This window comes from Triticum dicoccoides, chromosome 1B (genome assembly GCF_002162155.2).
Source record: "Triticum dicoccoides isolate Atlit2015 ecotype Zavitan chromosome 1B, WEW_v2.0, whole genome shotgun sequence".
Taxonomy (NCBI): domain Eukaryota; kingdom Viridiplantae; phylum Streptophyta; class Magnoliopsida; order Poales; family Poaceae; genus Triticum; species Triticum dicoccoides.
In genome coordinates, this window is record NC_041381.1 from 169033796 (window position 1) to 169059693 (window position 25898).

The window sequence follows — 25898 nt, forward strand, 5'->3', positions numbered from 1 at the left end:
CATGAGGCTTGGCCCCTCGCGAGGGTCTTGAGCTTGTGTTGACGAAGATGGGCTGTACTGGGCCACTCCTTGAGCCATGCCGCAGGACACAGGCGGGCAAGTCTGGGTACCCCCGTTCCCAGAACGCCGACACAAGCTTCTGCCAGTGCGGATATCGCTGCTTGGACTCAATCAGTACCTCACTGATGTAGTAAACCGGCCGCTGAACTGTGTGCTCCTTGCCAGCCTCCCTGCGTTCCACCATGATGACCACGCTGACAGCACGCGTGTTAGCAGCCACGTACAGTAACAAGGGTTCCTTGTCAATAGGAGCAGCAAGAACTGGCGGCTCAGCCAACTGTCTCTTCAGATCTTCAAAAGCAGCATTGGCGGCATCACTCCAAGTAAAGCTATCCGTCTTCTTCATCATTTGATACAGCGGTATAGCCTTCTCCCCTAACCGGCTTGTGAACCGGCTTAAAGCGGCGATATGACCCGCCAAACGCTGAACATCATTGATACATGCTGGTTTGGCCAGAGAGGTGATGGCCTTGATCTTCTCCGGGTTATCTTCGATGGCTCTGTTAGAGACCAGAAAGCCCAAAAGCTTGCCTGCAGGCACACCAAAAACACACTTGGCCAGGTTAAGCATCATCTTGTAAACCCTGATATTGTCAAAGGTTTCCTTGAGATCATCAATCAAGGTCTCCTCTCTGGATTTAACCACTATGTCATCCACATAAGCATGAACATTGCGCCCAATCTGATTATGAAGACAATTATGCACACATCGCTGGTAAGTCGCCTGGGCACTCTTGAGCCCAAAAGGCATTGAAACATAGTAGAAGGCTCCAAACGGAGTAATGAATGTCATCTTCTCCTGGTCCTTAACCGCCATCTTGATCTGATGATAACCAGAGTAAGCATCGAGAAAGCTCAAACGCTCACAACCCGCCATAGCATCGATGATCTAATCAATATGAGGGAGAGCAGAAGGATCAGCGGGACAAGCCTTTTTTAAGTCCGTGTAATCCACACACATACGCCAAGTGCCTTTTTTCTTAAGAACAAGCACCAGGTTAGCTAGCCACTCAGGATGAAACACCTCAATGATGAACCCAACTGCCAAGAGCCGGGCCACTTCCTCACCGATAGCTTTCCTTCTCTCCTCATTAAATCGCCGAAGAAATTGCTTGACCAGTTTAAACTTTGGATCGATATTAAGAGTGTGCTCAGCGAGTTCTCTCGGTACACCCGGCATGTCAGATGGTTTCCATGCAAAAATGTCCTGATTCTCACAGATGAACTCGATGAGCGTGCTTTCCTATTTGGGATCCAAATTAGCACTGGTACTGAACTGCTTGGATGAGTCGCCTGGAACAAAATCGACAAGCTTAGTGTCATCAGCCGACTTAAATTTCATGACCGGCTCATGCTCTATGGTTGGCTTCTTTAAGGATGTCATGTCCGCCGAGTCAACATTGTTCTTGTAGAATTTTAACACTTCCGTCGCGCGGACCGACTCAGCATAAGCCGCGTCACCCTCTTCACATTCCAGAGCCACCTTGTGGCTCCCGTGCACCGTAATGGTTCCCTTATGACCTGGCATCTTGAGCTGCAAGTACACATAACACGGCCGTGCCATGAACTTGGCGTAAGCCGGCCACCCAAACAGAGCATGATACGGACTCTTGATCTGGACTACTTCAAACGTCAATTTCTCGGCTCTGGAATCATATTCATCCCCAAAGGCTACCTCCAACTCTATCTTACCAGGTACAACTCCATGGAAAATAGTGTTGGACTTCTTAAGGTTTTTATCAGTTAGCCCCATGCGACGGAAGGTCTCATAACAAAGGATATTGATGCTACTGCATCCATCCATGAGCACCTTGGTGAACTTGTATCCACCCACTTGAGCGGCCACTACCAGGGCTAAGTGACCCGGATTGTCAACCCGGGGAGGGTGATCCTCTCTACTCCATATGATAGGCTGCTCAGACCACCTCAAATAACGAGGAATTGCCGGTTCAACCGCATTCATGGTCCTCTTATGAAGCTTCTGGTCCCGTTTACATAAACTGGTGGTAAACACATGGTATTGCCCACTGTTCAACTGCTTTGGATTGCTCTGGTATCCACCTTGTTGTTGCTGCTGACTGCCCTGGCCAGACTGTTGGTTATATCCACCCTGGTTTCCCTGGGAATTTGGAAAATTGGGATTTCACCTGCCGCCCGAGCCATGAAAACCGCCACCACCTGAGCCGCCCGGGCCATTGTTACCGTCAAACATGTTGCAATTTTTGAAAGTCTTCATAATCGTGCAGTCCTTCCACAAATGTGTAGCCAGCTTCTCCTTAGTAACATGTCTCGGACAAGGTTCATTCAATAATTGCTCAAGTGTGGGTCCTGACCCGCCAGATCGGGGAGGTGGCCTTCCCTTGCGCCGCTGGTTATTACCCTGTGCACTGATGTTGGCCACAAAATCCAAACTACCATCAGCCTTATGTTTATTACCTCCTTGATTTGTCGGGTTGTGCTGAGAGCCCTTGCCGTTGCCGTTCCTCTTTCCCTTACCTGCCTTTTCATCATCAGACTCGCGATCCTTGGTACTATCATAATCGGCGTACTTGACCAGAGCCGCCATCAGCGTGCCCATATCATTGCACTCACGTTTGAGCCGCCCCAGCTTTTGTTTCAAAGGCAAGAAATGACAATTCTTCTCCAACATTAAGACTGCGGAGCTGGCATCCATCTTATCAGATGAATGTATTATGGCTTTAACCCGGCGTACCCAATGGGTTGTAGACTCACCCTCTTCCTGCTTGCAATTCGTCAGATCCACGATCGACATGGGCTGCTTGCACGTGTCTTTGAAGTTCTAGGTGAACCGGGCTTTTAACTCCGCCCATGAACTGATTGAATTAGGTGGCAGGCCTTTCAACCAGGTGCGGGAGGTTCTATCCAACATCATGGTGAAGTACTTAGCCATTGCTGGTCAGTAACCTCCAACAGCTCCATAGCCATCTCGTAGCTCTCAATCCAGGCCCCGGGCTGTAAGTCGGCTGTGTAATTCGGCACCTTCCTGGGTCCCTTAAAATATTTGTGCAATCGCTCATTACATAGGGCCGACACTAGACATGGGACTCCTCCAGTCCGGGTGGCTATAAGTGCCTCAACAGAAGTCATCGGATAAACTGGATACGGATGATAAGCCGTCAACTGAGCCTCTTGCTCAGCCGCTTGTTGAACCGCCCGTTCAGCCTCTTGTCGTAGTCTCTCTTGATCTACCAAGTTAACAGCCTCATGATGTGTTGGGTTAATCCCACCTGGCTAGTCATGGCGTCTAACATTGCTTGACACGGCCGCTGAATCCATTTGCCTGCTATAACTCGGGCTTCAGCTTGGACGAGGGGTCGAGTGGATCCTGTCTCAGCTGTATGAGTACGCCTCCTGCTGTGCTAAGGCCGTCTGAAGAAGTCCCCTGACCCGGCGGGTTTCAACTGCGGCCGAAGAGTCACCATCAATTGGGAGAACCGCCAATCGTGTCGCTACCACTATCATGTTCTCCAATGGGTTAGAGTAATGACCCGGGGGTGTTGGTACGAACTAAGGTGGCGCCATGTTCACGCGGGGAGGCCCCATCACTGGCGGCTGAAACGGTGCTCCATCCCCGGTTATCGAAACATGGTCCAACTCAAGCAGCCCCCTAAGAGGCAGTTCGCTAGCGAAGAACCTCGGGAGCCGGATACAGGTGTCAGGAGGCATCACCACCCACACCACAAACTCACATGAGCTAGCCTTGGCGTAGGTCTGTGGCACGGTCGGCAAGGCAATGGCGGCCCTGCCACCACCGTCAGGGACCGCTCGACGGTGCACATCTTCATCCTGAGCTCGGGCGTACATGGGGGGAGGGAAGCCAGGCGGAGGCCTCGATTGCCAAGGCTTGGTAACCTCTCGTCCCGCGCCGACATCATGAGGGAGTCGGAGTTGCTTCTTCGGCGGGAGAGGATCGGGCCCCTCCCTAGGGGCCTTCCCCTTCTCAGCCGCAGACTACCTCCAGATCTACGCCATGGAAGCAAGAAAGAGAAGAAGCAGGCGAGAGCAAGACGAAAGAGAGATGGGCAAGGGGCTCTGCCCCTCCCTCACATTTATAGCCAAGGGAGGCCAACCTCCAGCCTCCACGACCTCATGCCATCATGATCTTCTGCATGCCGCATCATTCGGTCAAGTCAAACAGTTGCCGAGGCAGCATGGGCAAGTGGAGTCGCCCACGTCCCATCAATCACCACACATCATCAGGGCCGCAGGCGGTTAGGGCCCACGGCACTCCGCACTTGCCCTTTGGCTTTGCCTGGAAGCCAAGTCCGAGTGCGCATTGGGACCGGGGGCTACTGTTGGCATTCTGGATATGGGGGTATCCAGACCTGCCTGCCTACGGCCCACCACGTGCCTCCATCAACGGCCTAGTATGACCCAGCTTCAGCATCAACAGCTCAAGATCCTCGCCTCGTGAGGCGGACGATGCCAAGACCCCCGAGGGGATCGGCCTCTTCAGGCTGGCTCCCAAGATGCGGAGAGTTCTATGCAAGGTTTACCTCACGAGGCTCAGCTCACATGAGCCATGACGACCAAGGCCAGGCAAGCGCCATCGGACGCAGAGCGCATGTTTCCTCTTTGGTGCAAGGGAGGCAAGCCACAGGCGCAGAGTCCCGAGGAATCAGCCAAAGGTTTCCATTCCGGTGTAACAAGATCAAGACCACCAGGACGGCAGGACGGAGGTCATCGCCGAGCCCACCGCAGCATCACGACCAGAGGCTTTTCGTCGGCGAAGACTACTTTTGTCAGGAGAAGCTGTAGTACTTGTCCCCTTTCAAATCCGGCCGTTGTGGGATCCCTTCCCTCCAACATTTGGGAAGAGGACCAAGGCCACTATAAATAGGACTTAGCCACCACCATAGAGGGCATCTAGTTCACATCCCTCAGCTCTCTCGAGCTCAAGAACACCTCACCTCCTGAGGCTAGTTCATCCACCATACTAGTTCGTCCTCAGCCCTCTGAGGCAATCCACCAAAACACTAGAGTAGGGTATTACAGCGCAAGGTGACCCGAACCAGGATAAACTGCTGTGTCTCTCTGTCTCTTTGAGCTCGTGCGCTAGGCTTAGGAGGATCGCGAGGAAGCAGGTTAGGTAGGTTGAGATCTCCGCATGCACCCCAGAGTTCGAACCTCTAAAGGGTTTTGCAGAACCCGTAATCTTACAGTCAGTAGCTCGTTCCATTGTTTTGGAGAACAAAGTTTTAGTCATCTTGCCCATAAGACACAGTTCGCAAGCACCAAGTGATTCATAATCAAGTGATTCGAAAAGTTCATCAGTATGGGGTTTCTTCATGCGGTTTACACCGATATGACCCAAATGGCAGTGCCACAAATAAATTGCACTATCATTATAAACTTTGCATCTTTTGGCTTCAATATTATGAATATGTGTATCATCACTATCGAGATTCAACAAAAATAGACCACTCAGCAAGGGTGCATGACCATAAAAGATATTACTCATATAAATAGAACAACCATTATCCTCTGATTTAAATGAATAAATGTCTCGCATTAAACAAGATCCAGCTATAATGTTCATGCTCAACTCTGGCACCAAATAACAATTATTCAGGTCTAAAACTAATCCCGATGGTAGATGTAGAGGTAGCGTACCGACGGTGATCACATCAACCTTGGAACCATTTCCCATCTGCATTGTCACCTCGTCCTTAGCCAATCTTTGTTTAATCCATAGCCCCTATTTCGAGTTGCAAATATGAGTAACAGAACTAGTATCAAATACCTAGGCGCTACTACGAGCATTAGTAAGGTACACATCAATAACATGTATATCAAATATACCTTTCACTTTGCCATCCTTCTTATCCGCCAAATACTTGGGGCAGTTGAGCTTCCAGTGACCAATCCCTTTGCAGTAAAAGCACTCAGTTTCAGGCTTAGGTCAGACTTGGGTTTCTTCTCTTGAGCAACAACTTTCTTGCCGTTCTTCTTGAAGTTCCCCTTCTTCCCTTTGCCCTTTTTCTTGAAACTAGTGGTCTTGTTGACCATCAACACTTGATGCTCCTTGATTTCTACCTCCATAGCCTTTAGCATTGCGAAGAGCTCGGGAATAGTCTTGTTCATCCCTTGAATATTATAGTTCATCATGAAGCCTTTATAGCTTGGTGGCAGTGATTGAAGAACTCTGTCAATTTCACTATCATCAGGAAGATTAACTCCCAGCTGAGTCAAGTGGTTATGGTACCCAGACATTCTGAGTATGTGTTCACTAACAAAACTATTCTCCTCCATTTTGCAGATATAGAACTTGTTGGAGACTTCATATCTCTAAACTTGGGCATTTGCTTGAAATATTAACTTCAACTCTTGGAACACCTCATATGCTCCATGACGTTCAAAATGTCTTTGAAGTCCCGATTCTAAGACGTAAAGCATGGCACACTGAACTATCGAGTAGTCATCAGCTTTGCTCTGCCAGACGTTCTTCACGCCATATGTAGCATCTGCAGCAGGCCTGGCACCCATCGGTGGTTCCAGGACGTAATTCTTCTGTGCAGCAATGAGGATAATCCTCAAGTTACAAACCCCGTCTGTGTAGTTGCTGCCATCATCTTTCAACTTAGCTTTCTCTAGGAACGCATTAAAATTCAAAGGAACAGTAGCACAGGCCATTGATCTACAATAACATAGACATGCAAAATAACTATCTGGACTAAGTTCATGATAAATTAAAGTTCAATGTATCATATTACTTAAGAACTCCCACTTGGATAGACATCCCTCTAGTCATCTAAGTGATCGCGTGATCCAAATCAACTAAACCATGTCCGAGCATCACGTGAGATGGAGTAGTTTTCAATGGTGAACATCACTATGTTGATCATATCTACTATATGATTCACGTTCGACTTTTTGGTCTCAGTGTTCCGAGGCCATATTTGCATATGCTAGGCTCATCAAGTTTAACCATAGTATTTTGTGTGTGCAAAACTGGCTTGCACTCGTTCTATGTGAACGTAGAGCTTATCACACCGGATCATCATGTGCTGTCTCGGCACGACGAACTATAGCTACGGTGCATACTCAAGGAGAAAAATTATACCTTGAAATTTAGTAAGGGATCATCTTATAATGCTACAACCGTACTAAGCAAAATAAGATGAAAAAAGATAAACATCACATGCAATCAAAATATGTGACATGATATGGCCATCATCATATTGTGCTCATGATCTCCATCACCGAAGCATCGTCATGATCTCCATCGTCACCGGCGCGACACCTTGATCTCCATCATATCATCGTTGTCGTCTCGCCAACTATTGTTACTACGACTATTGCTATTGCTTAGTGATAAAGTAAAACAATTACATGGCGATTGCATTGCATACAATAAAGCGACAACCATATGGCTCCTGCCAGTTGCCGATAACTTTGTTACAAAACATGATCATCTCATACAACAATTTATATCACATCATGCCTTCACTACAAAAAAAAGACACATCCGTGACATTTTGGGTCGAACGAATTTTTTTTCTGTCATACTTATGACACTTCTATGACGATAATTGTGACAAAACCCGGTATCATCATAGATGTGGTGGGCTCCTACTTCTATGACAAAAAATCATGACAGAAAATGGGCTTTTCATCCTGGGCGGGCCAGAGACGCAGCTGCATGACATTCTGTGGGTCGTCCATGACGGAAAAAACCGTGGTAGAAGCGAGGGCGAGGAAAATTTCGGGGAGTTCCCGGTTACGATGGGTGGTCGGGGCCGAGCGATGTGCGTTTCTCTCGTATCGTACACGCGTGGGTGCGAGGCGTTGGGCTCTAACTGAACTCGACCAAGGCGTCGCCTAACTGAACCCGAGTGATTGCACTGTAGGCTACGCGTTACTGAACCCGAGCGATCGAGCGATACCTTCACTACTGCTGCTAACTGAAGCCGATCGATGCTGCATCTGGATGAACAGTGAGCGTTGCTAGGGGGTTTGGATGAACAGTGAGCGTTGCAGCTGGGGGGTTTGGATGAATAGTGAGTGTTGCTGGGGGGTTTGGATGAACAGTTCCCGGTGGGGGTGGATGAATAGGACCCCGTGGTTGCCTCACGATGAACAGGACCCCGATCGATCGAGCCGGTTGGGCCTGGATGAACATGACCCCGTGGAGGGCTGGATGAACAGGACGACCCCGTGGAGGGCTGGTTGAACAGTAGCTGGTGGAGGGCTGGATGAACAGTAGCCCGTGGAGGGTTGGATGAACAGTAGCCCATGGAGAGGGCAGGTTGAACAGTAGCCCGTGGAGTAGTGCACGGTGGAGGCTGGATGAACAATCGTAGGTGGAGGCTGGAGGGGTCGGCGGTGGATGAACAGTAGCCCATGGAGGCTAGAGGAGGTCGACGGTGGAGATGAACAATATCCCGCGGAGTCCCGTTTTGCGGTATGCCACACCCCTACCGATGAACAGGACCCCCGTTTCGGCCGCAGTGCTCCAACACAAGTCCGTTTCCTCCGTTTTGCGGTACACCAAAGCCCTCCCGATGAACAGGATCTCGTTTCGACCGTGGCCGGTCGAATGCAAGGCCGTTTCCTCCATTCTGCGGTACGCCAGGCCTCGTTTCCATCTATTGTTCCGTCCAAGCCCTCCCGATGAACACGATGACGCATTCCGTACCGACCCAGCCGGTTGGCTCCCCATGAACACGACGACGATGCAGTTTCTCCGTTCCGATCAAGCCATGTACACGAGCCCTGGCTGTACGTATGCGCGAGTAGGCGTTCGAGACCCCGCCCGTATGTACGTACATGGCTGTATTTACTTTCTTCCACCCTGGCTGTTGTACGTACATGTACATGCTACGCGCGCCTCTACTACGACACGTGCGCGTCTACATCAACCAGTATGTACATACATGTTCGCGACCAGAATGACAACGCTACGTACGCTTCGACCAGGTGGGTCCTGAATATCAGGCACTTCCTTGCATGCGAAGATGTAGCTGGTGGGTCCCAGCAGTCAAGGGCAAATCACTTTTTTGCCCGGACGCACTTCCTTGCGTTCGAAGATGTAGCTGGTGGGTCCCAGCACTCACGGGGAAACGTTTTTTTCGTGAAATACAGTGGCCCGTCCGGTGGGTCCCTGCTGTTAGGTGGAGGAATAATTATTTTGCGTGTAATAAGGAGCCAATTACTTGCGGCTGCCCTGGACCCAGTTGTCATCCTATCAACGTACAGTACTCTTCCGATGGAAGTCGTTCCTTGACCATGTTGACCACGCCGCGCCTAGAGCACCACGGCGGTGGATGACGGCGAGGCCAAGGAAGGGGACGACGTGGAGCCGGGGAAGACGCGGCAGTGGATGCCCACGCGTAGAGGAGTATGAGGGTTCACTGGTTCGGCTGTGGTGTGAGGCTTCCATCGCCGCAGAATAACAGGGGGTGTGGGTGAGTAGAGGGATGGCCTGGCCAGCGGTGGGAGTAGTAGGGGGCGCTGAGGCCTCCGCGGCATCACAGCCGGCCACGGGAGGCAGGAGCATGTGGCACGACCGGCGCTGGTTTGGGCAGCTAGAACAAGAAGACCAGAGGTTGACGAAGCACTACGGCCGTTGGATGCACATTGTATGGTCATTGGAGCTAGAATCGTTCGTATTGACTAAGTTGACAAAGCCCTCTGTCCCCGTCAACTTAATTGGCCCACAAGTCAGCCTCCCACTATGGTGGGTCCCAGCTAGCTGGGGGTATTCATTTTTTTTTGTAATAAGGAGGCACTTCTTTGCGTGCAAAGATATAGCTGGTGGGTCCGACCTGTCAGCGGGGGGAACATTTTTTCGTGAAATAGAGAGGCCCTTTCCGGTGGGTCCCAGCTGTCAGGTGGAGGAATCATTATTTTGCGCGTAATAAGGAGGCATTTCCTTGCGTGCGGCCGTGGACCCAGCTGTCAGCCTCTCCACGCACAGTCTACTTCCGATGGTGTCGTTCATTGTCCATGTTGACCATGCCGCACCGAGCGCATCCAAGGTGGTGGACGACGGCGAGTCCCCGGATAGCAACGAGCCAGAGATGGGAAGACGCATAAGTAGAGTCGCAGATGGAGAGGTATACGAGGGTTAACTGGTTCTGGTGCGGTGTGGTTCGGCAGTCGGTGGAGAAGAACAGGAGGTGTGGAGGAGTGTAGGGATGGCCTGGCCAACGGTGAAGTAGGGCTTCACAGCGAAGCGTGCTAAGCAGAGCTACTAGCAGCAGGAGGAGGGAGCTGGTCCCGGCGGTGCTGGAGGAAGAAGACGAGAGATTGAATATGGATGCCGGTCGTTGGATGTAAATCCAATGGCTAACGATGTCAGAATCATTTGTTGACTAAGTTGACAACGACTTGCATTGGCTTCGACCTATTGGCCCCCATTTCAGCCTCCAAAAATGTGGCACGTATTCAACCCATTTTTTCAGAATTGACAGTCTTCTTTTTGCGGGGTAGAATTTACAGTCAATTTGATCTTTTTTTGAATTATAGTCCATTAGCTGGGCTGGGTAAACAAATAATGTACCGTCCATGCGGCCCATTTATTTTTTTCCTAAAAAATTACAGGCCATTTGCACTTTCTCAAAATACATGATTTTGCTGGGCTGATTCTAATTATCATCATGTTGGGTTGGGCCAACAATGTTATCAAAAAATTAAACATGGGCTGAGCATTCTGTTATAAATATATTTAAATAACAATTGAATTATTATTACATTCGTCCTTAAATCTTACCAAGCTTTTGCACACAATCACTAGGATTTTCGTGCCAAAAAATCCAAGATTTTATTGTTAAGAAATTATTTTTATAAGTTAATAAGATGTGGGATATTGTTTTCTTACATATGTATGTATCTGTTAAATATATGATGACAATAAAAATAATATATAATAACATATAAAATAATTTAAATATATATAATATAGTTAGAAGGGAAACATAAGTTGGATCAGGCGTTCCTATTCCTATATAGAAAAAATAGAACCGACCTCTTTCTTCAAAAAAATACATAAATTGGGTTGCCGATGTTTTGAGAAAAATAAAACTTCGGATAGGAGGTCCATATGCCGGTCGATACATGACGGCCCTCAAGAAAATACAAACCGGCATGTCGTGGGCTACGCATGTTAAAAAAGAAAGCCTAGACGGGGCAGCCCAAAACCCAGCTGATACTTGTAGCCCCAGTAATAATAAATGATACCTGCCAGCTCCCCGGCTTCGTTGTGAATTTATCTCCTATAGTAACTACATTGAAGCACATAAAAAATGTAACTATGTTGACAAACCCGTGGGCCCCAACGTTAGTATAGCATTAGGAGGAAGTATATTTTTGATGAGGCACTTGCTTGTGTACGACCATAGACCTGGTGGGTTCGACTGTCCGCCTCTCCACGTACAGTCCTCTCCAGATTCCTCTCGTTTGTTTAGCATGTTCACAATGGCAGACAGCGGCGTCGCGGTGAGTGCACAAAGGCGCGGGAGGGGATCCGACCACCTGAGGAAGTGCCTTATTAGTAACGAAACTACTGAACTAGCCTAGTGGCCAAGTGACACTACCCGACAGCTGCTTCGCACGGGTTCGATTCCACATGTGCAGGGAAAATATCTCCAAATTTTTTGCCTCTGCCTTTATTGATATGTGGATCCCCATTGTCATCTACGCACACCACGTCCAATAGTTGCCAAAACTTCATCCCTCATTTTCTCTGTGTTTCGCACACTCGACATTGTGTGGGCATTTTGAAAATAGCATATCTTTTTGATTGTGCATCATATGAAGAAGTGCTATGCATGAATGTTGATCAGCTTGATGTTAACTGGCTGGTAGTTCCATTTTCGACCATGATAAAACTTCCAACATGATGTTAACCATGTTTGAAAAGGCCGTGTTAATATAAATGCTTTGCCTCTGAAAGTTGCAGTTTCTTATCTGAAACTGAACTTGCAGTTTCTTATCTGAAACTAAAACTTGCAGTTTCTTCTCTGAGAATCACATTGTCTGCACTTTTATACTCCTATGAAACTAAATTTTTTTAAGTGCTAAAAATAGATCTCTAGAATTCATAAAATACTTCATATGATCAATACTACAAATCTGAAATTCAAAAGACATTCATATCTGAAAGTATTCTCAAAATACACAACACAAAACACAATTGACAACCTGCAAATACTGACAACCCTAAGCTCCTCCTGACAATTCACAACCTGCCCGACTATTGGGATAGGGGGGGCAGTCCCCTCCTATTCCTCGGCGGTAGACAGCCGCCTCGTGAGACGATGTGAACGACGAGGGAGAGGATGGCGGGGAAGCGTCATCGGGGCAACTGCTTTTCTCCTCTTGTAGTTGGGTTCGGTCGATGAAGACTCCACTGGCTCGCTCTCGCACAACACCCTCACAAACGGCACCCTGTATATGCTCGATCCTTCAATCTCTGGTGGATGCTCCATCTGGGATCGATACTCCCACCACCGCTCCCTCACGATCGGATTCGGTGAATCTGTTTGCTCCATGGCCCGGAGGAGCAGCTCTATGTACTCCCGCGTGACTCCCTCCGGGAGTATCACCACCTTTTCGCTCTGTTGCAGATATTTTGCCATGATGTCGCCGTCGCCGCTAGTTGGTCCTTGTTGTCAAACCAAGACTGTATCTCCAACATCCTAACTAGCTTCACAGGGTCGCTGTCTGCGATCCTCATGTATCGGTTGTACTCCTCCATCGATCTACTTCTCCACAGCACCTTCACTCGCCGGCGGTGGTTTTTGAATGGAAGAGGAGAGGAGCAGCCCTAGTTTTGGACTAGAACGGGAGAGGAGCGACGCTGGTTTGGATTGGAACAGGAGAGGAGGGGCGGTGGTTTTGAAATGGAAGCGGAGAGGAGCGGCGTTGGCTTTAGATTGGAACAGGAGAGGAGCGGCGGTGGTTTAAGAGGAGAAGAGCGGAAGAGTGGCGCTGGTCTTGGAATTATTTTTTTGTTTTGCGCATTTTGGGTCAAAGTTTGACCACGTACTGTATTTGACAAGCAAAATCTGAATGCATGTCACCAAAAATTGTATCTTTTGGTTCATATCTGAATGTACTTTCAAAGTATATTATTTTTGCAACGTATAACACATATTTTATTTGTGAAAATCATGGTCAATTATGACCCAGAATAAAAGGGAGACTAGTTAATGTGGGGTCGCTTTCTTAATTGAAGGGTAAATTGATTTTGATTTTGATCCACTCACAGCGCGTCGACCCTCCTGTCCAATCCTAAATCGTTGCCGCACACTCCTCTCCCTCTTCTCCATTGCAAAACCACCTCCTCTCCTCTCCATCATCTCCATTCCAAAACCACCGTCTCGCCTCTCCCTCTTTTCCATTGCGATAGTACTAGAGAAGTGTTCTACTAAGTCTTCATGCACGTGCCCCGGAGGCGCAGTTGTCGTCATTTTGATTTGAAGCACCGGATTATAACCTATAACACGAAAAAATGCCACATGACGAGAAATCATAACCTCGCTGCCCAAAGGAGACAACATGAATCCCGACGGACAAATTAGACGAGAATCAAAGCTCAAATTAAAGATAAACTCGTAGAAAATGGGTCCGTCGATAGATGTCCTAATTAACATAGCCGGCTTGACCTAGATGGCAGCCGAGTAGTCTTCGTGCATGTGCCCCCAATGACTAGCCCAACTCAGTTGTCGCTGTTTAACCCCGCCAGTGATCTGAAGCACATGTCCTAATTTTGCGAGATGACAAGAAACCTTTTTTAGATTTCTCACCAGAACTACAGACATGTACAACACAGCCTGCACGATATGTAGACGATAGCCAATCCAGGCGTGTCTGTTGGAGTCTGGTCACATGCATGGACGAACTGATCTTTTGTGTCTTGCAGGGATCGCCCAGGCACAAACGTAGTACAACACTTCTCTAGTACTATCGCTCGTCTCTCTCTTCTATTAAGTCACCCGACTTGCAGGGCCGGGGAGTGTGCCTATGGTCGGTTCTCAATTGCGGTCCCACATGTGTGTGCAAACGCAATATGTCGTGTGTTCCATTCGGAGAGCATCGTGCCAGACCGACTGACCATCTGGGGTGCGACACGAGTGCGATGGGCGTGTTGTATACTCCGTACATGTGTACCACAATTTTCCTAAGGCTTTGCTCCATGGCGCAATCCATGGATACAAAACTAGTATAATGTACTATTTAAAAGTCGATGGCGGGGCTTTTCCTGCGAGGTAGGGAGGGCAGTTCCGCCTAGTCGGTTCGACAAAGACGTGAGAAGATGAGAGAGTAGGCTGTTGCAAATGTAGGGCTGTGTGATTTGACAGCAAGTTACTGCTGGACAGGTGGCGCCCGTGATTTGACTTGCCATTATCATTTTAACTGCGGTGCTATGACCGGCGTGAGTCTCCCGATTCCTGACCACCTCCATACAGGTGCCTCTCCCAATGCTCCACGATGTAGAGGCTGGCTCTCGCATGAGAGCCCACTTCTCCACTTTTTCCTTGCCTCTTTCCTCCACATATGCAAAAATGCCATGTAAAGCAGGCTTATAGCCCACAATTGTACTTACTTGCTCCTATAGGTGCTAAGCTTGCCACATAGGCATAAAGTCTAATGTCGCAAGTTAATTGAGAAGAGAGAGACTAGTTTGGTGACCCAAGGAAGAAACGGTGTTAAGCGCGTGTACCTAGGTGAAAAGACAATTTTGAGTCTATAGCTAATTAAATGAAGCAAACTTAGCGACAAAAAACTAAGCACCTATGCATTGGGGACTTGATTGCTAAGCCATTTAATGCCCTTAGCACCTCATCTAACCACCATTTTATTGGAAGAGGTCACTCCTTGTCAAATGCAATAAATACTACAAGGAAAGAGATAGAGAGATGTAAAAAAATACACTTATAGCCAACCTTATAGCTAACCTTGTTGTAGTATGAGTGACTAAGTGATGACTATGTATGACATGCCAACATCAGACAACCTAATGCATCGTGTTAAATCTCCAAGGGTGCGACCGCGCGAGCGAGGCGACGGTCGTGGTAGGCGCGACCATGATACAGGTTGTTGGCAGCCCTTGGATCTGAGATCGAACGGTCGCATACTAAGTTGCTGAAAATTTGCAGAATAACCCTCCAGGATAGGATATTCACCCATAGGTGTAGAATCACGCCATGCAACCGTTCGATCTCAGATCCAAGGGCTCTCGGAATCCCATATCATGGGAGAATGGAAAGCCACTACCCTGCTATTCGCACGCTGGCAGTTCGCTCCTACTCGTCCCTACACGTCCTTTAACATTACGGCAGTTCGCACCTAGTTGTCACGTCCTTTCACATTATGACAGTTCCACTAATCCTAACCCTCCTCCCAAATCCATGGTGTCCCAAATCTCCATGATCGGCGGTGAGTACAAGGTTAGAACCATCACCGGCGATGAGTTCGACGTCATCTACACCCATTCTTTCGCGACGGTGAAAGGATGCCTTGCTCCCTTCAGACGCATGTTCGAAAACTCAAATGATGAGTGGGTCGCTAGGCTAGATGTTGAGTACACCACAGTCCTGGGATGAGAGAAGGATCTAAAGGAGGAAGAGAAGAAGAAGCTCGCCGTGATCCAGGTTTGCGTGCATGACTTATGCTTGCTCTACCACATATGCCATGCTGACGTTGAATACCAGGATTTGAAGAACTTCCTCAAGAGCGACCTAGTCAAATTCATCACCGTAGACTTTACGAACGACGAGAGAGTCCTGGGTCGGATAGGCCTCGTTGTAGGCAATCCCTTCGACCTCCAGAAGAATCTGCTCCTGCCCTCTAGTGGTTAGCCTTCAATGTTGACCCTGGCAGGAGCCATGGTTCATCCTTCATACGGTAATCTGGAGAAACCTCCGTACACATTTCATCGTCATGCATGCAGTGGAATGTACTAGATATAGACTACATCAACTACACTACAATGGATGTCTACCTTTGTTTCAATATCTACAAGGGTTGGATGAAGAGCAAGAGCCAAGTGTGCGGTTCAAGCAAAGAACTATCGGCCAAGAGGAAGAGGGACAAGGACGAAGTCCAGGATGTGGATGAGGACTCCGAGTAAGGTGGCAGTGTCGTTTCTCGTGGTGGTTCTAATGCAGTGTCTACCGGATTAGTTGCATAGTTTAATTTCAGGTGTGCTTAGTTTAATTTGAGGGGTGTGTTGTGCTGAGCCCCCAACAAAACTATGTTATGTTGATTCTTGTTACTTTAACTCTTCAGCACGTACATACTAGTATTTCTTACATTTCCTCTTTTAGTTGATATAGTACTACCACTCATTTCTTCACATTATATACGTACAATATATATGGCCAACATCATATAGCCAGCAGTTTAGTTGTCAAAGAATTTCAGGGTGCTTAGTTTTGTCAAAGAATTCTGGGGTGCTTAGTTTTATTTGAGGGGTGGGTTGTGCTGGACACCATTATTGTGACTAGCGCTCTCTATATGTACCACCTTTTTTTAATTTGAAGTTTTGCTCCATGGCGCAATCCATACTACTGTACAAAAGTATACATTTTTTAAAAGGCTAGAGGGCGGGTGATATGTCTCCAACGTATCTATAATTTTTGATTGTTCCATGCTATTATATTACCCGTTTTGGATGTTTATGTGCTTTATTTTACACATTTATATCGTTTTTGGGACTAACCTACTAACCGTAGGCCCAGCCCGTATTGCTGTTTTTTTATAACTATTTCAGTATTTCGAAGAAAAGGAATATCAAACGGAGTCCAAACGGAATGAAACCTTTGGGAGCGTGATTTTTGGAACAAACGTGATCCAAAAGACTTGGATTGCAAGTCAAGAAGCAGCTAAGGCAGTCACGAGAGGGTAGCCCCCTCCCCACAGGGCGCGCCCCCTATCTCGTGGGCCCCTCGGGCGGCCACCGACGTACTTCTTCCTCCTATATAAGCCTACGTACCCCGAAAACATCCAGGGAGCACCCGAAACACAATTTCCATCGTCGTAACCTTCTGTATCCGCGAGATCCCATCTTGGAGCCTTCGTCGGCGCTCTGCTGGAGGGGGAATCGACCACAGAGGGCTTCTACATCAACACCATAGCCCTTCCGATGAGTTGTGAGTAGTTTACCACAGACCTTCGGGTCTATAGTTATTAGCTAGATGGCTTCTTCTCTCTTTTTGGATCTCAATACAATGTTCTACCCCTCTCTTGTGGAGATCTATTCGATGTAATCTCTTTTTGCGATGTGTTTGTCGAGATCCGATGAATTGTGGGTTTATGATCAAGTTTATCTATGAGAAATATTTGAATCTCCTCTGAATTCTTTTATGTATGATTGAGTTATCGTTGCAAGTCTCTTTGAATTATCAGTTTGGTTTGGCCTACTAGATTGATCTTTCTTGCCATGGGAGAAGTGCTTAGCTTTGGGTTCAATCTTGCGGTGTCCTTACCCAGTGATAGAAATGGTTGCAAGGCACGTATTGTATTGTTGCCATTGAGGATAAAAAGATGGTGTTTATATCATATTGCATGAGTTTATCCCTCTACATCATGTCATCTTTCTTAAGGCGTTACTCTGTTCTTATGAACTTAATACTCTAGATGCAGGCAGGAGTCAGTTGATGTGTGGAGTGATAGTAGTAGATGCAGGAAGGAGTCGGTCTACTTGTTGCAGACGTGATGCCTATATACATGATCATGCCTAGATAATCTCATAATTATTCGCTTTTCTATCAATTGCTCCACAGTAATTTGTTCACCCACTGTTATACTTATGCTATCTCGAGATAAGCCTCTAGTGAAATCTATGGCCCCCGGGTCCATCTCTTATCATATTTGCTTCTAATCTACTTTTATTTGCATGTTTACTTTTTGCATCTATATTATAAAATACCAAAAATATATTTATCTTATCATATTATCTCTATCAGATCTCACTTTCGCAAGTGGCCGTGAAGGGATTGACAACCCCTTTATTGTGTTGGTTGCGAGTTCTTTGTTTGTTTGTGTAGGTGTGTGGGACTTTTGAGGAGCCTCCTACTGGATTGATACCTTGGTTCTCAAAAACTGAGGGAAATACTTACGTTACTCTTCTGCATCACCCTTTCCTCTTCAAGGAAAACCAACGCAAGCTCAAGACGTAGCAAGAAGGATTTCTGGCGCCGTTGCCGGGGAGGTCTTCGCTCAAGTCAAGACATACCAAGTACCCATCACAAACTCATATCCCTCGCATTTACATTATTTGCCATTTGCCTCTCGTTTTCCTCTCCCCCACTTCACCCTTGCCGTTATTTGCCCTCTCTTTCCCAATCTTCTCCTCTCTTTTCACTTGCTTTTTTTCCATTTGCTCGTGTGGTGGTTCGTTTACCTCGTCGTTGTGGCTAGTCCTCCAATCCTTATTATTACTCCCGAACATGAAATCCTCAATTTTAAGCAAAGGGACGGAGAAATTTTAAAAGATGCTTGGCATAGAATTTGCAATGCTCAAAATAGATCTACTAGGAAGCTTTCTACTTCTGTTTTTCTTCGCAATTTTTATGTAGGCATCACCCCTTGGAATAGATGTGTTCTTGATACTATTGCCGGAGGTGATTTCTTGAGTAGCCATACGTTTGATGCTTATAATGCTATGTTAGATTTGTTTGGCCCACCACCTCTTTTGGTTAATGGAACTGTTTTAACTTTAGAACACGTTATGCAACGCCTTGATATTATTGAAAATAAAATTGCCACTGTTGAGTTGATTGAAAATTTGGATAAAAAGATTCATAATCATATCACCCAATATGGATCTAGGGTTGGAGTTACTTTGAAAAATCCTAAAGAGAAAGAACCTATAGTTAATGAAAAAATAGATCTAAGTTCTTCTAGAATTGGTAAACTTGAGGATATAATTACCAACTTAGGTTTGGTGTTTTCTTCCATGAAAAACACTCCAAAACTCCCTACAAAAACCGCCAAGTTTATTTATGTTCCTAAAAATAAGGGTGAATCTTCTAGTAAGGGAGACGCGGATCTCAAATCCATAAGTGTTCATCCCAATTATCTTTCTATTGTTAAGGAACCTTTTGCTACAAATGAATTTCTTGAATTTTTGCCCAAATGTTTAATCATTACCAAAAAAGGAGAAACCCCTAAAGATTATAAGTGCTCTATTGATGAATTGAGTGCCAAAGATTGCACTACTTAGATCTATCTTCGCTTTTATGCCTAGCTAGGGGCGTTAAACTATAGCGCTAGTTGGGAGGCAACCCAATTTTCATTGTGTTTTTTGTTTTTGTTCCTGATTAGTAATAAATCTTGCATCTAATCTCTGTTTAGATGTGTTTTCATCTTTTAATTAGTGTTTGTGCCAAGTAGAACCTATAGGATAACCTATGATGATAGTTGATTTGATTCTGCTGAAAAATAGAAACTTTGCGCGCACGAATTTAATTTTGTTAAATCACAGAATCGTGCTTTTGCGTTGATTATTTTTGCTGCTGATCAATAGACAAAGTTTCCAGGACTTCCTATTTTGGTAGGATTTTTAGAGTTCCAGAAGTTTGCGTTAGCTACAGATTGCTACAGACTGTTCTGTTTTTGACAGATTTTGTTTTTCGTGTGGTGCTTGCTTATTTTGATGCATCTATGGCTAGTAAAATAGTTTATAAACCATAGAGAAGTTGGAATACAGTAGGTTTAACACCAAAATAAATAAAGAATGAGTTCATTACAGTACATTATGTGGTGGTTTTGTTTTCTTTCACTAATGGGGCTTATAAGATTTCCTGTTGAGTTTTGTGTTGTGAAGTTTTCAAGTTTTGGGTATAGCTTTTATGGACTATGGAATAAGGAGTGGCAAGAGCCTAAGCTTGGGGATGCCCATGGAACCCCAAGATATTCAAGAATATCCAAAATCCTAAGCTTGAGGATGCCCCGGCAAGGCATCCCCTCTTTCGTCTTCGTTCATTGGTAACTTTACTTGGAGCTATATTTTTATTCGCCACATGATATGTGTTTTGCTTGGAGCGTCGTGTATTATATTAGTATTTGCTTTTTAGTTTACCACAATCATCCTTGCTGTACACACCTTTTGGGAGAAGCCTACTTGATTATAATTTATTATAATATGCTATCTCCTTCACTTATATCTTTTGAGCTTGTTAGTTTTTGCTCTAGTGCTTCACTTATATCTTTTAGAGCACGGGGGTGGATTAATTTTGAAGAAATTGCTAGTCTCTAATGCTTCACTTATATTATTTTGAGAGTCTTTTAGAACAGCATGGTATTTACTATGGTCATAAAATTGGTCCTAGAATGGTAGGCATCCAAGTTGTGTATAATAAAAACTATCATAGAAAGTGAATTGGATGCTATGATTAATTTGATACTTGATAATTGTTTTGAGATATGGAGGTAGTGATATTAAAGTCATGCTAGTTGGGTGATTATGAATTTAAAGAATGCTTGTGTTGAAGTTAGCAAGTCCCGTAGCATGCACGTATGGTTAAAGTTGTGTAACAAATTTGAAACATGAAGTGTACCTGGCTTGTGCATCCTTATGAGTGGCGGTCGGGGACGAGCGATGGTGTTTTCCTACCAATCTATCCCCCTAGGAGCATGCGCGTAGTGCTTGAATTTTTATGACTTCTAAATTTTTGCAATAAGTGTATGAGTTCTTTTGACTAATGTTGAGTCCATGGATTATACGCACTTTTACCTTTCCACCATTGCTAGCCTCTTCGGTACCGTGTATTGCCCTTTCTCACCTTGAGAGTTGGCGCAAACTTGGCCGATGCATGCAAACCCCGTGATACGATACGCTCTATCACACATAAACCTCCTTATATCTTCCTCAAAACAGCCACCATACCTACCTATTATGGCATTTCCATAGCTATTCCGAGATATATTGCCATGCAACTTTCCACCGTTCCGTTCATCATCATGACATACTTTACTTTTGTCATATTGCCATTGCATGATCATGTAGTGTACATCGTATTTGTGGCAAAGCCACCATGCGTAACCTTTCATACATGTCACTCTTGATTCATTGCACCATCCTGGTACACCGCCGGAGGCATTCATATATAGTCATATCTTGTTCTAGTTTCGAGTTGTAATTCATATGTTGTAATTAATGAAAGTGTGATGATCATCATTATTAGAGCATTGCCCAAAAAGAAAAAAAAGGCCAAAAGAAAAAAAGGCCCAAAAAAAGAAAAAAAAGAAAAAAAAGAAAAAAAAGAAAGAAAAATAAAATAAATAAAAAGGGGCAATGTTACTATCTCTTTTTCCACACTTGTGCTTCAAAGTAGCACCTTGTTCTTCATATAATGAGTTTCATATCTTGTGCTTCAAAGTAGCACCTTGTTTTTCATGTAGTGAGTCTCATAAGTTGTCTTTTTCATACTAGTGGGAATTTTTCATTATATAACTTGGCGTGTATATTCCTATGATGGGCTTCCTCAAATGCCCTAGGTCTTTGTGAGCAAGCAAGTTGGATGCACACCCACTAGTTTATTTTTGTTGAGCATACATTTATAGCTCTAGTGCATCCGTTGCATGGCAATCCTTACTCCTCATGTTGACATCAATTGATGGGCATCTCCATAGCCCATTGATTATCCTCGTCAATGTGAGACTTTCTCTTTTTTTGTCTTCTCCACACAATCCCCATAATCATATTCTATTCCACCCATAGTGCTATATCCATGCCTAACGCTCATGTATTGCGTGAAGGTTGAAAAAGCTTGAGATTATTTAAGCATGAAACAATTGCTTGGCTTATCATCAGGGGTATATAAGTTGGGAACATCTTTGTGTGATGAAAATGAAGCATAGCCTAACTACATGATTTTGTAGGGATGAACTTTCTTTTGCCATGTTATTTTGAGAAGACATGATTACTTTGATTAGTATGCTTCAAGTGTTACTATTTATTTTATCAATATGAACTTTTATTTTGAATCATTTGAATCTGAAAATTCATGCCACAATAAAGAAAATTACATTGAGAATTATGCTAGGTAGCATTCCACATCAAAAATTATGTTTTTATCATTTACCTACTCGAGGACGAGCAGGAATTAAGCTTGGGGATGCTTGATACGTCTCCAACGTATCTATAATTTTTGATTGTTCCATGCTATTATATTACCCCTTTTGGATGTTTATGGGCTTTATTTTACACATTTATATCATTTTTGGGACTAACCTACTAACCGGAGGCCCAGCCCGTATTGCTGTTTTTTTGCCTATTTCAGTATTTCGAAGAAAAGGAATATCAAACAGAGTCCAAACAGAATGAAACCTTCAGGAGCGTGATATCCAAAGGACTTGGAGTGCAAGTCAAGAAGCAACCAAGGCGGCCACGAGAGGTAGGCCCCCCCCCCTACAGGGCACGCCCCCCATCTCATGGGCCCTTCGGGCGGCCACCGACGTACTTCTTCCTCCTATATAAACCTACGTACCCCAAAAACATACAGGGAGCACCCGAAACACAATTTACACCGTCGTAACCTTCTGTATCCGCGAGATCCCATCTTGGAGCCTCCGTCGGTGCTCTTCCGGAGGGGGAATCGACCATGGAGGGCTTCTACATCAACACCATAGACCTTCCGATGAGTTGTGAGTAGTTTACCACAGACCTTCGGGTCCATATTTATTAGCTAGATGGATTCTTCTCTCTTTTTGGATCTCAATACAATGTTCTCCCCCTCTCTTGTGGAGATCTATTCGATGTAATCTCTTTTTGCGGTGTGTTTGTCGAGATCCGATGAATTGTGTGTTTATGATCAAGTTTATCTATGAGAAATATTTGAATCTCCTCTGAATTATTTTATGTATGATTGAGTTATCTTTGCAAGTCTCTTTGAATTATCAGTTTGGTTTGGCCTACTAGATTGATCTTTCTTGCCATGGGAGAAGTGCTTAGCTTTGGGTTCAATCTTGCGGTGTCCTTACCCAGTGACAGAAAGGGTTGCGAGGCACGTATTGTATTGTTGCCATCGAGGATCAAAAGATGGGGTTTATATCATATTGCATGAGTTTATTCCTCTACATCATGTCATCTTGCTTAAGGCGTTACTCTGTTCTTATGAACTTAATACTCTAGATGCAGGCAGGAGTCGGTCGATGTGTGGAGTAATAGTAGTAGACGTAGGCAGGAGTCAGTCTACTTGTTGCGGACGTGATGCCTATATACATGATCATGCCTAGATAATCTCATAATTATTCGCTTTTCTATCAATTGCTCGACAGTAATTTGTTCACCCACCGTTATACTTATGCTATCTCGAGAGAAGCCTCTAGTGAAACCTATGGTCCCCGGGTCTATCTCTTATCATATTTGCTTCCAATCTACTTTTATTTGCATCTTTACTTTTTGCATCTATATTATAAAATACCGAAAATATATTTATCTTATCATATTATCTCTATCAGATCTCACTTTCGCAAGTGGCCTTGAAGGGATTGACAACCCCTTTATTGTGTTGGCTGCGAGTTCTTTGTTTGTTTGTGTAGGTGTGTGGGACTTCTGAGGAGCCTCCTACTGGATTGATACCTTGGTTCTCAAAAACTGAGGAAAATCTTACGCTACTCTGCTGCATCACCCTTTCCTCTTCAAGGGAAACCAACGCAAGCTCAAGACATAGCAGCGGGGCAGTCTAGCTTGGTCGGTTTCACTAGAGGCGAGGGCCTTTGTGATTTGACGGCTCATTACTGCTGGAAGGCGGGGCCTTGTGATTTGACTGCTCGTATAAATGTACCGACAACCTGAGGAGGAGCAAAGAACCGTGCGGTATACTCAAGTTTTCCACTGGAGTAGTACTACGACGGAGGAGCACGAAACACGGCAGCCCAGTGCCATATGGTGATAAAAATGATCTAATTTTCTAGTCATCTCATTGTTAGCATTGTTCTATTCATGCCTCATAGAGAACGTGACACGTGCAGCGAAACACCCGAAGCAAATGAAGAAACATAGGAGCAAAAGAAGAAGGAAGATTATCACCCCAAATGATCTAATTTGCTGCGGAGTCATAAGTGCTTCTTCATCGTCTCCACGACCTCCATATCCTTGCACGTCTCCTCCGCCATCTTCTTCATTTTGTCCATGACGTGAGACTTCTCGACGCGAGCCTTCATCATCTGTTCCACGGCTGCATTACGTACCTTGACAGCAGTCGGGTGCTCTATGCGGTGCTTCGCCAACTCCTCCTTCTGTTCCATGATGAGGGCCTACAGCATCTTCATCAAGGAACTACTATTCTCATGCAACTTCTTGCATCCGATGTTCTTCTCCTTCAACAGGTCGAGCTTGTAGCAGAGCTTCGCCTTGTCCTCCTGAAGTTGTAGGATTTCGCCGGTCGCCTGCTTCTCTGAGGCAATGCTCTTCTTCAGCAGCATTAACAAGCCGACGGTCAACTCCCCCTGCTTATTAAGCCCAGCGGGCATGTCGTCGAGGCTCTCCTTCAGCAGCTCCACCAAACCGTAGATGAACTCCTTCTGCTTATTGAGGTGTTTATTGAGCTGATCGGGCATGCCGTCGAGGGATCACGACTCCAGCGCCGCCAGCTCGGCATGTTTGCCTCCACGGCTAGGGCGCTCCTCGGAGCCATCGCCTGCCCGTGAGAGATTTTTCGAGGTCTCTGTCTGGAGGCGAGCCCTCTCTTTTTTTCTGCAGCCTTGGTTGCCGCTCCCTTGTTACGAGTAGTTCTCGAAATTAATGGGAACAAGGTAAAGATTACTTGATGGTTTTGGTTTCGAGGCCCGAAACGGCTCCCAATGAGTTTAGTGAAACATAAATTTCAAGTAGACTCACTGCTCAAATGCGTAAATATTATGTTACTGTCAAAAATTGGCACAAAATACAAAGAAGACCAATGGAAGTACTACTCGCAACCCATTATTTAACTAATCACATGCGCACAGTGGAGTAGTAATGTATTTCTTCCGCCCTCATGTCCACTCAATTTGCATGCGCTGTATTAATTGACCATCAATGAAGTGAACGACTCTACACGCGTCAAATTATCACATGAGGTAGATCTTGGTACAAAATTGCGTCCGCCCGTGTACTCGCGTGTGCGTGCGAGGGAATGAGTGTGTGCATGGGGTGCATGCACATCTTCACTTCGTGCATGTACCGCCAGTATGGCTCAGGGAGGACGAGTACATTCTTCTGGAACCAGCAGCACGTCACTTTGATCAATCCACACAAGAAGGTCGCTCCAACACCTCCACATGTGCCACGTGGCTTCATGAACTTTAAGAGAGACATTGTGTAGTGTGCCATTGGAATTCTAACTTACGTGTTTTGCACACACTCGAAGTACTAGTAAGGTACACGTGCATTGCACGCATCAGATTTTGCAACCAAATTATGAATAAATACCACACTATAGCATGTAAGCTCTGAGTCATATATGCCTGATGTAGACCTTTGTTTAATTCTTATAGTTCATCTCATTCAAAATCAATTAGTTTTTATAAAAAAAGTTAGGGCCTCTTGGATTCGTAGGATTTCCAAAACGCAGGAATAGGAAAAACATGGGATTATAGTGGAATGTCATCTTGAATCCTACAGGATTGTACGAGTGTTTGATTGTGCATAGAAAAAACGCAAAATTCTTTCAAAGAGGTTTGAGTGGATAGGATGTTTCCTATGAAATCTAGTGCAAACGAATCATATGGAAAAATTCCTACGGTTTACAATCCTACGAATCAAACAACCAAGATAGGAAAAATTCCTAAGGATTAGAATCCTCCAAAATTCTTTTGAGAATCCTTTGAATCAAAGAGGCCCTTAATCTATTTTATGATTCATGGAATTGTGCGTTGTA